Below are 12,567 nucleotides of genomic sequence, written 5' to 3'. Positions count from 1 at the left end.
GCTCTGGGCTTTGCATCTGCAAGCTCTGCTGTGTGATAAACTGAGGCTGGGGGCCATGGGCCTGCTCCGGGCTTCATATCTATGGACTCACTATCATTCTGAATGCTGTTGCTTGCTTTTGTTGTTTGCATAATTTGTGTTTTTTTTTCTCCCTCTCTACCCCCAATTGGGTGTTTGTTGGTCTTTTTTTACCGAGTTTTCTGGCGGGCTGTAAAGAGACAAATCTCAAGATTGGGGATTCAAGACTCAAGTACCTTTATTTTCAAAGAATGTATAAATTATTTTACCATTGCTGGTAGAATCTCAGATGGAGACAAGAGAGCATACAGGAGCGAGATATGCCAACTAGTGGAGTGGTGTCGCAGCAACAACCTTGCACTCAACGTCAGTAAGACAAAAGAGCTGATTGTGGACTTGAGGAAGGTTAAGATGAAGGAACACATACCAATTCTCATAGAGGGATCAGAAGTGGAGAGAGTGAGCAGTTTCAAGTTTCTGGGTGTCAAGATCTCGGAGGACCTAACCTGGTCCCAACATATCGATGTGGCTATGAAGAAGGCAAGACAGCAACTATACTTCATTAGGAGTTTGAAGAGATTTGGTATGTCAACAAAAACACTCAGAAACTTATATAGATGTACGGTGGAGAGCATTCTGACAGGCTGACTCACTGTCTGGTATTGGGGGGGTGGGTCTACTGCACAGGACTGAAAGAAGCTGCAGAGGGTCATAAATTTAGTCAGCTCCATCTTGGGTATTAGCCTACAAAGTACCCAGAACATCTACAAGGAGCAGAGTCTCAGAAAGGCAGCGTCCATTATTAAGGACCCCCAGCACCCAGGGCATCTCCTTTTCCCACTTTTACCATCAGTTATAAAGTACAGAAGCCTGAAGGCACACACTCAGTGATTCAGGAACAGCTTCTTCCCCTCTGCCATCCGATTCCTAAATGGACATTGAATCTGTGAACACCACCTCGCTTTTTCAACATATATTATTTCTGTTTTTGCACGATTTTTAATCTATTCAATATATGTATAGTAATTTATTTATTTATTCTTCTATATTGCATTGAACTGCTGCTGCTAAGTTAACAAATTTCACAACCCATGTCGGTGATAATAAACCTGATTCTGATTCTGATTCTGAAATATACGGCTTAAGATTTGTTTGCTCACAGGCAGCCACAAAGTAAGAAACCCAATAAAAAAAAGACCATAAAAGAGGGAAAAATATAACAATAAAAGCAAACAACAACATTCTGAGCCAGATTGACTCCTGTGATCTGCTCCCTGGAACAGCTGGAGTAGGTCCAAGCCGACTCATATTAGCCAGCTCTGTTCATCTTTGTTTAGCAATTACACAAAATCATTGTGTAATTTATACATACTTTGATAATAAATATAGTTTGAACTGATGAAAACAGATTTTCACTCTATGCACCTCAATTGCATTAGAAGATACCATTCCCTTGGGTGTTCTTCAATAAAGTGTGAGAGTGATGTCACGGCACCCAATAAATGCTAGGTTTTCTCTCTCTTGGTGTGGATTATTTCTCAAAATTGAAGTGAATAATGTAGTAATACTTTAAATTAGTTTTCGAGACAACACAAACTAAAAGATAAAGTTGGGAGATTCTGATTAACTCAGTATCTCCTGTAAACAATTAAACCTTGCCCAACCCATCTTTCTGGGCAGGGAAAGGCTCTGGGGGAATTAAGCTGCTAAGTCATTTGCTTTGCCTTAGAATTAAGAATTAGAATTAACAGATGGGGGCTATTTGTCTCAACTTGTCTTAGTTGGTTCAGAATCAGATTTCTAATCACTGACGTATGTCATGTACTTTGTTGTTCTGTGGAAGAAGTAAAGTGCAGTACATAAAAATCAGAATCAGGACTCATATCACCAGCAGTTAACTTTACTACAGCAATAGAATGAAATATATGATAAATAATATATAGGGGAAAAAAGCTGAACTACAGTAAATATATATATAGTCTATTAATAGTGAAATTAAACTAAATAATGCAAAAAAAACAGAAATTTAAAAGTAGTGAGGTGGTGTTCATGGGTTCAATGTCCATTTAGAAATTGGATGGCAGAGGGGTAGAAGCTGTTCTGAATTGCTGAGAGTGTCCCTTCAGGCTCCTGTGCATCCTTCCCAACAGTAACAATGAGAAGAGGACATGTCCTGGGTGGTGAGGGTTCTTAATGATGGATGCAACCTTCCTCTGGCACTGCTCCTTGAAGCTGTCTTGGATACTGCGGAGGCCCGTGATGGAGCTGACTAGTTTTACAAGTTTCTGCTACTTATTTCAATCTGGGGCAGTAGCCCTGCCCTCAGACCAGATGGTGATGCAGCCAGTCAGAATGCTCCCCATGGTAGATTTGTAGAAGTTTTTCAAGTGTTTTAGTTGGAAACCAAATCTCCTCAACCTCCTGATGAACTATAGCCTCTGCCTTGCCTTCTTTATAGCTGCATCAGGACCTTTGTGTCCAGTTTAGGTTCTCAGCGATATTGACACCCAGGAGCTTGAAACTGCTCACTCTCTCCACTTCTGATTCCTCTATGAGGATTGGTTTGTGTTCCCTTGTCTTACCCTTTCTGAGGTCCACAATCAGCTCTTCGGCCTTGCCAGTAAGGTACAATATGGGACATATAAAAAATAAATAAGTAGTGCAAAGTAGGGGGTTGGTGCTTCTGTGGGTGGGGGAGTGGGTGTTGATGCTTTTGAGGCTGCTTATGAAGGGAGGGTGGGGGGGCCTTTGGTGTTTTGATTCATTCTATGGGGTTTCTTGTTTCCTGGATGCCTGTGAAGTGTAAGAATTTCAGGCTGTATACTGTATACATACTCTGATATCAAATGAACCTTTGAATATTTTGAGAGAGCAAGATAGTGAGGTAGTGTTCCTGTGTTCATTGTCTGTTCAGAAGTCTGATGGTATAAGGGAAGAAGCCGTTCCTAAAACATCGAGTGGGCACATTCAGGCTCCTGTACCTCCTCCCTGATGAGAAGAGAGCATGTTCTTTGAGGGTGAAAATACCCACCTCCCTCTGTGTGGAACAAGCTATCCCTCGGTTCCCTTTTAAAAATTTCCCCTCTAATTTTGGACGCCCCTACACTGGGAAAAAAGGCTTTGGCTATACAGCTGTCTATGCCCCTCATGGTGTTATAAACCTCTGCCGGTGATGGTCAATGATGGATGGTGCTGTCTTGAGGCATTGTCTTTTGAAGGTGCGCTCGGTGCTGGAGAGGATAGTGCCCACGATGAAGCTTCCACAGCTGGTTTTTAGGATCCTGTGCACTGGTGCCTCCCCAAGTTGGATGCTGCTGCAAAGAGTCAAAATGTTCTCCATGGTCCATCTGCGGAATAACTCTTTCGAAAGGCAATCCAGAAGTAGCCCAGCTTCGCTACAGCCTCACGTCTTTCACTGAAAAGCATTTAAGATGCAATGACCTTCCTCTGTGGTAAATCACCCAGAATCAGAACCAGGTTTTATCATCCCTGACATAATCCGTGTCATGACATTCGTTATTCAGTGGCAGCAGCAAAGTGCAAGACATAAAAGTTACTATAAGTTACAAAAATAAATAAATGCACAGTGAGAAAGAGGAATGATAGGTTCTTGAACTGTGCGAAGATCTCCGTGATCTAACAAGCCATTCCGATTCTCCAAATCACCCTTCAGCACCAGCTTTGCAACTGGTGGTCCCTCCTTGTGCACTCTGACCTGAGGAAATCAGTCACATCCAAACCAGGGGAAACCTGTGGTGTTGATCATCTTAATTCTTGTGTTAAGTATCGGCTGTCCTCCAAGAGGACCACAACATTGTCTGGGTTTGGAGGCTTGCGTCCCACAATGACCGGGAGAGCTACGTTGGCTGGAGTCAGGGCTTTATGCTTTGTCTCTTGGTAGGGTCACCCATGCCAAACAGGTCAAAGGGGAGAGGCCAGACTAAGAGTGGTCCACCGGTCCTCCAGGTTCAGGGGTTCAGCTCAGGGCTAGCAATTCTGACTGGTAAAACAAAATTGTTATGGAAACAGCAATGAAGAATCCTTCTACATCTGAGTGTGATGGTATTCCTGAGTCTCCACCCGGGACTTGCATGACTGACAGTGGTGAGAACCGAGAGGAAGCTCCTGACATGATGAAGGAAGCCCTGAACACCACCAGAGACGGAGGATCTTCACTGCTGCCCTCAACACCAGTGGTGTAACAGACAGTACCTAAGTAAGTAAAGTATAGGATGTACACTTACTGCCAGTTTTCTGGAGTGTGCTGGAAATTTACCTACTGCAAGTGCATGACTACTGTATTGTCTAAGGTATTGCCCTGCACACACTTATCACTTAATAAGTTCATTTCTGACTTAATTGGCAGTTTCTGAGTCTTTATCCATTGATTCTTGCATTCGAACATTGAGGCCTTCATTACCCTCGGCTTCGCTCCATTTGAAGCCCTGTCCATCATGGGTAAAGGTGCCCCACCCAGCACCACTGAGCACACCTACAGAAAATGTTGTCACCGAAAAGCAGCATCAATCATCAGGGACTCCCAGCACCCAGGTCATGGTCTCCCAGGTACAGGAGTCTCAGGACTCTCACCACCAGGTTCAGGAAAAGTTGTTACCAGTCAGTCACAAGGCTCTTTAACAATAAATAATCCTCCGAACCTTTTAACTGAAATGAAGCACAAAATGGTGAACAGTTAGCTACAGGATTATAGAAATTCATCTACTTCACTGAAGTTCTTCAGGAAGAGAAATCTATACTGTTTACTCACTTTGGTCGAGACATGAATCCAGAACCGCCAATGTCCCTTAGAAACAGAAAATACCGCAAAGACCGAGAAGGTCAGACACCACGAGTGGCATGGTAACATTGTGGCAAGCGCAATGCTATACAGCTACAGTGATTGGTGTTCAATTCCCGACGCTGCCCCTAAGGAGTTTATACGTTCTACCCCATGACTGTGTAGGTTTCCTCTGGGTGCTCTGGTTTCCTCCCACATTCCAAAGGCATAGAGTACAGGTCGCTAGTAAATTGAGTGCATGCCATACCAGCGACAGAAGGGTGGTCACACTTGCTGTCCCCAGTACATCCTTCACCTGTGTTGGCCGTTGACACAAAGGATGTATTTCACAGTTCAAAGTTCAAAATAAATTTAGACACAAAGTACATATATGTCACCATGTACAACCCTGAGATTCATTTTCTTGTGGGCGCACTCAATAAATCCATAGAATAATAACCATAACAGAGTCAATGAAAGACCGCCCAACTTGAGCGAAGTGTGCAAAAGACACAAACTGTCCAAATACAAAGAGAAAGAAATAACAATAGTAAGTAAGCAATAAATATCGAGGACATGATGAGTCCTTGAAAGTGAGTCCTTTGGTTCTGGGAAAATTTCAATAATGAGGCGAGTGAAGTTATCCCCTTTGTTTCAAGAGACTGATTGCTGAGGGTAGTAGCTGTTCCGGAACCTGGTGGTGCGAGTCCTGAGGCTCCTGTACCTTCTTGGTGATGGCAGCAGTGAGAAGAGAGCTTGGGCTGGGTGGTGGGGGTTCCCTGATGATGGAAGCTGCTTTCCTGCGACAGTATTTCATGTAGATGTGCTCAGTGGTGGAGAGGGCCTTACCTGTGATGGACTGGACTGAATCCACCACTTCTTGTAGGATTTTCTGTTCAAGGGGCATCAGTGTTTCCATACCAGGCTGTGATGCAGCCAGTCAATACACTCTCCACTACACATCTATAAAAGTTTGTCAAAGTTTCAGATGTTATGCTGAATCTTCGCAGACTTCTAAGGAAGTAGAGGCACTGCTGTGCTTTCTTCATAATTGCATTTACGTGCTGGGCCCAGGACAGGTCCTCTGAAATAATAGCACCAAGGAATTTAAAGTTGCAGACCCTCTCCATCTGTGATCCCTCGATGAAGACTGGCTCATGGACCTCTGGTTTCTTTCAATAATCTGCTACTTTGTCTTGCTGGCATTGAATGAGGTTGTGGTTATGGCATCACTTAGCCAGATTTTCAGTCTCCCTCCTATATGTTGATTCAGTACCACCTTTTATTTGGCCTACAACAGTGGTATATGGTTTCTCCATATTTTGATGACAGTGATATATGTTCACTATATGTTTTGATGTACATATTGCAAATAATTTACTTACTTATTGCCTGTTATGCTGCTGGTGTTTAGGGCATCAATGAAGCTCCTCCATCTCTGGCAGTGTTCAGGGCTCTCTTCATCGTGTCAGTAGCTTCCTCTCAGTTTCCGCCACTGTCAGTCATGAAAGTCCCAGGTGGAGACTCAGGAACACTGTCTCACTCAGATGTAGAAGGATTCTTCCTCCTGTTTCCATAACCATTTTGTTTGACCGGTCAGGGTTGTTAGCCCTGACCTGAACCTCCGAACCTGGAGGACCATGGGACCGCTCTTAGTCTGTCCTCTACCCTTTGACCTGTTTGGCATGGGTGGCCCTACCAAGAGCCAAAGCATAAAGCCCTGACTCCAGCCAGCGTAGCTCTCCAGGTCATTGAGGCACGCAAGCCTCCAAACCCTATGACAAGGTTGTGGTCCCGTGACAAATAAAGCTATCGGCAATCTTTATCTGTGAAAGAATGCTTCAGATCCAGGGCCCTTCATCTGAACAGGGAGATAAAAAAACAAGTTAGTTTTGGGTAGCCGAGAAGCTGGGGGAGGAATGAATCTCTGGGAGTATCTCTGATAGGGTGACAGCAGACAGCTTAATGTGCCAGTTGTGGAGCAGTTAGGATCAGGTGTATCCGTGCAGGGCATTGCTGACGGTAAGACTGTGGGATGTGCATTGCAGAACTGACTATTCTAACAAGGAAGGAAAAGAAGAATAACTGAGGAGAAATGAGGAAAGATGGAAGAGCTGAGTTCTGACTGAGCCAGAAAGGAAGTTACCTGGCATTGGAGGATTCAGTACACAAATTTCACATCACATGCCGGTGATAATAAACTGGAATCTGAGTATTGAGTCTGGAAGGCTGCATCCTCTCAGACGGAAGATGGGCTGTTCCCCAACCTTGGGACGGGCCTCGTAACATATAAGATAGTCAAGATAGATAGATAGATAGATAGATAGATAGATAGATACTTTATTCATCCCCATGGGGAAATTCCAACTTTTTTCCAATGTCCTATACACTTGTTGTAGCAAAACTAATTACATACAATACTTAACTCAGTAAAAAAAAATATGATATGCATCTAAATCACTATCTCAAAAGCATTAATAATAGCTTTTAAAAAGTTCTTAAGTCCTGGCGGTAGAATTGTAAAGCCTAATGGCATTGGGGAGTATTGACCTCTTCATCCTGTCTGAGGAGCATTGCATCGATAGTAACCTGTCGCTGAAACTGCTTCTCTGTCTCTGGATGGTGCTATGTAGAGGATGTTCAGAGTTATCCATAATTGACCGTAGCCTACTCAGCGCCCTTCGCTCAGCTACCAATGTTAAACTCTCCAGTACTTTGCCCACGACAGAGCCCGCCTTCCTTACCAGCTTATTAAGACGTGAGGCGTCCCTCTTCTTAATGCAGTATGGAAGATAGAAGAGTAAAGCACATGAACAGGCCCTTCGGTCTGACCACGATGCCAAATTAAGCTAAATCTATCTGCCCACCCATGGTCCAAACCTCTCCACTCCCTGTATATTTCTGTGCCTCTTATGAAAAAATTACTTCTTCAGTCTTTTGCCCTCTCACCTTAAAGTTATGTCCTGTAGTATATGGAATTTCTACCTTGGGGAAATGACTCTGTCTACCCGTTCTATACCCCTCATGATTTTGTAAACACCTATCAGGTCCCCCCTCAGGCACTGACACTCCAAAGAAAATGATACAAATTTGCACAGCCTCTCCTTATAGCTCGCATGCCAGCAGCATGCGGGGAATCCTCTGCTGCACAATCTCCACGTCCTCCCTGCTATGGCCAGCCAGAAGTGCACACCGTACTCCAAGTGAGGCCTAACCGAAGTTCGAAAGAGCTGCAGGATGGCGTTTTGGCTCTTTTGACTCCAAACCCTGGCCAAAGGAGGCAGATGAGTCACACGCCTTCTTTACCGGCCTCAGCACTGGCGTTGCTACTTCTGGGGAGCCATGTGCATACAGCCAGGATCGATGGCAAGGTGCCCTTCCCCTCCTAGAGCACACTGTCATGGCAACATGCACCACGTCAGAATATGAGCTTTGTTTCTGACGTATGTGTTATTGACCCGGATGGGGCGGACGTGGAGAGGATGTGTTCTGTGTGGGACCATGGGGCACAGCTTCAGAGTACCACATCCCCTTAGAAAAGAGATGTGGAGTAATGTATTTAATTATTTAGACATATAGTGTGGAACAGGCCACACTGCCCAGCAACCCACCTAATCACAGGACAATTTATAATGGCCGCTTTAACCTACTAACTGGTCCACTTTTGGACTGTGGGAGGAAATCCATGCGGCCACGGGAAGAACACTCAAGCTCCTTACAGATGGCACCGGCATTGAACTCTGAACTCTGACGCCCCGAGCGGTACTAGCATCGCGCCAATTGCCACGCAACCGTGGCTCCCCGAAGGAAAGGTTTAGAGTGGGGAAAGGATGGTGCAGACGGCGAGCTCAGGGTCACTCCTGAGGACGAAACGCTGGCACTCAGCAAGCTAACCATCCAATCCGAAATTATCCTGGAAGGCGGCCAGAGGGCGGGCAATAGCCGGGGGCCAGGCCAGTAACACACACATCTGCTGAGCGCATATAAATAGAACAAAGTGACTGAAGACTGTGGGAAAGTGGGAAATGCCCGAGTGAGCCACCAGAGGGAGCTCCGTCCAGTGTAGGAACGGGATGCCCTGCTGTTTTGGATTGAGGAGCATCTGACCATCTGCACTGGATGTGGGTGTATTTTTTTCCGGTTGCTATTGAAATAGTAAGTCCTCTGCACCAACATTTCTCATCTTGTACAGCATCAATTATTTTTTTTTTAAAAAGGACATATATTGGAGTACTCTGAGGTATGCTGCGTGGGCACAAATAAAGAATTATTTTCAAAACTTTGAGAACAGATACAGACTCTGATAATTGCCCTTGTGACTGTTTGACGCATTATTAAACCTGAAAGAAAAACAGTGATCTTTCCCCCCCCCCCCCCACTGACCACATCAATTGCCATGAATCAAAATTTATGTCAGGCATCCTCCCTGGAAACGTTGGATGGAAAGTATTGTCTATAATAGGAGATAAAAATGCTTTAAGACTGGATATACACACAGTGGCCAGCTTATTAGGTATCCCCTGAGTGTATGGTGACACAGTGCCTTGCTCAATCCTGACTTCTGTATGGAGTTTGCATATTCTCTCTGTGGCCATGTAGGCTTCCTCCTAAACATTCGGCTGTGTTTAACAGGCATTTAGTGAATTGATACAGATACACTTAGTGAATTGAGGAATGGTTTTCTCCAGCTACACAAAGACCTGCAGGCTGGTAGGATAATTAGCTGCTGTAAGTTACTTCCAGTGTGTAGGAGAGTGGTGGGCTCTATGTTCGCTGATGGTGAATTTTCTTGTGGGCATTCCTTTGCACCTACTGTGAATGCCCACGAGAAAATGAAATATACTACCTCAGCGTAGTATATGGTAATATCCAGTACTGTGCAAAAGTCTTAGGCACGTATATATAGCTGGGGTGCATACAGCGTATGTCAACGTAGAATGGAGAGTGATTTTGTAAATCTGGCCAGAGCAAAGAATGTTGGGAATGGCGAGGGTGCTATGCCACAAGAGGAGTGAGGGGCAGGTGGCGGAGAAGGAGTGCCGGGGCAGAGGGTGGCGTGGGTGAAGACACATCCAGCCCTGGGACACCAGGCAAGGTCATTTGATTCCAAACAATAGGCTTATTGATCATTACAGAATGCCCCTCTGGTGCTTCCCACTCCCTCCCCTCTCCCAACCATGATTCCCCTTCGCACTCTCAGTCCACAATAGAGTGTGTGCGTGTGTCTGCCTAAGACTTCTGCACAGTACCGTATACTGGACTGACGATAAATTTACTTTGAACTCTGAATGTTGGAAGAACAGAATGGGATCGGTGGCCTATAGAAAGAATCCTGTCCAGGTACCTCACAACTTCATATGAAAACTGGTCTGCCCATGGCTGCAAGAGATTGCAGAGAATTGTGAATTCAGCCCACCCTATCACAAAAAACAGTCTCCCTTCCATGGAATTTGTCTACACTTCCCACTGACTCAGGAAAACACCAACATAATTGCCCTCCCACCCTGGGCATGCTCCCCTGTCCCTCTTCCATCTGTCAGAAGATACAAAAGACTGGGATCACGTACCATCAGGTCAACAAGGACTTTTATCCTGCAGATATAAAACTCTTGAATGGACCTGTTATACTTTAAAGATGAACTCTCGATCTTTGAATCTACCTCAGTAATGCCTATTTATCTGCATGGTGTACTTTCTCATTTACTGTAACACGATATTCTGCATTCTGTCATTATTTGCTTTCTGTGCTGTCTCCACGTACGCATGTATGATATGATTCCTCCCCCCCAATTTCACCATTACCCATTCCTGTTCCCCCTCCCCATCTCTCTCTCCCCTCTCTCTCTCTCTCTCTCTCTCCCTCTCTCTCTCACACTTTATCTCTCCCCCTTCCCTTTGTTCCATGGTCTTCTGTCCCCTCCTATCAGATTCCCCCCTCTCCAGCCCTTTATCTCTTCCTCCGATTAAAGTCCCAGATCTTTATTTCACCCCTTCCCCCCCTCCTAACTTCACCTATTACCCACCACCTTGTACTCCTTCCTCCCCTCCCCATCCCCACCTTCTTACTCTGACTTCTCCTCTTTCTTTCCACTCTTGAAGGGTCTTGGCCCAAAACGTCAACTGTTTACTCTTTTCCATTTTTACTTAGTTCAGTCTGTGAAGGTTTTATTGGGACGAGAGTCAAAGTCAGTTTACTCTTTTCCATAGATGCTGCCCAGCCTGCTAAGTTCCTCCAGAATTTTGTGTGTGTTGCTATGACATGATCTGTCTGGATGTCGTGCAAGTTATTTTTGTTCCCGCTGTATCTCAGTACAGTGAGAAACTAACCCGAAGGTCTGATTCCGTGCTGTGGTTCTCTATGACTCCATGCGACAATAACCAACAAATGACCAGTTTAATGGGCAAGGCAGGTGGAGTACAATGTAAGGGAAGTGTATGGTCATGCACTTTGGCAGAAGGATTAAAGGAGAGTGCTATTTTCTAAATAGGGAGCAAATTCAGAACTTGGATGTGAAAGGGTACTTGGGAATCCTGATGTAGGATTCCCTGAAGGTTAACTTGCAGGCTGTGTTGGTAGTAAGGAAGGCAAATGCAATGGTAGCATTTATTTTGAGGGAGCGAGAATATAAAAGCAAGGATGTAGTTTTAAGGCTTTATAAGGCATTGATCAGACCACATTTTGGAGTAACCTGAGCAGTTCTGGGCCCCATGTCTAAGAAAGGATGCGCTGCTACCGGAGAGGGCCCAGAGGAGGGTCACAAGAATAATCCAGGAATGAAAGGGTTAACATAGGAAGCGTGTTTGATCACTATGGACCTGTGCTCACTGGAGTTTAGAAGAATGAAGGGGGGAGCTTATTCTAACCTTCTGCATATTTAAAGGCCTAAACAGGGTGGATACAGAGAGGATGTTTTCAATAGGGAAGAGTCTCAACTGGGGGTTACAGACTCAGAATAGAAAGGTATCCCTGTAGAGCCTAGAAGAGGAGGAATTTCTTCAGCCAGATGGTGGTGAATCTGTGGGATTCATTGCCACAGATGGCCGTGGAAGCCAAGTCATTGCGTAAATTTAAAGCGGAGGTTGATAGTTTCCCAATTAGAAAAAAAAGGTTACAGTGGGAAGGCAGAGAATGGTGCTGTGAGAAAAAAATAAACCAGCCCTGATGGAATGGCAGAGCAAACTCAGAAGGCTAAATGGCCTAATTCTGCTCCTATGTCTTATGGTCTTATGGACACAGTGGGCAGTAGGATCTGCTGCCAAACTGCGCCACTCCAGGCTAAAAATCCTAATGCAGCTCTGCAGATGAAGGGGCCCCTGTCTTTTTTTTCTATTATTCTAAGCCCTGACATTAAAGCTTTCACTCTTGTTTTCAGAATGCGACAATTTAAACACCAGCCCGGACAGATTGGATTGGGTGAGGTTGGATTGCTCTGGGAGCCGGGCCGATTTGGAGAGGCAAAGAATGGCTTCTTTGGCAGCAAAATCTGGGCCCGGAGCGACTCAGCATGGTGGAGGTCCTAATGCGAGATACAATCTGCTGTTCAGACATATTAAATTTAAATTTATATTAGGCAAGAAACGGTGTTGGATAGACTGTTGAGTCTGAAGGCTGATAAGTCTCCAGGACCTGATGGTCTGCATCCCGGGGTACTTAAGGAGGTGGCTCTAGAAATCGTGGACGCATTGGTAATCATTTTCTAATGTTCTATAGATTCAGGAACAGTTCCTGCCGATTGGAGGGTGGCTAATGTTGTCCCACTTTTCAAGAAAGG

Source organism: Hemitrygon akajei, chromosome 1, assembly GCF_048418815.1.
Source record: "Hemitrygon akajei chromosome 1, sHemAka1.3, whole genome shotgun sequence".
Classification (NCBI taxonomy): Eukaryota; Metazoa; Chordata; class Chondrichthyes; order Myliobatiformes; family Dasyatidae; genus Hemitrygon; species Hemitrygon akajei.
Note: the sequence above shows the minus strand (reverse complement) of the source record.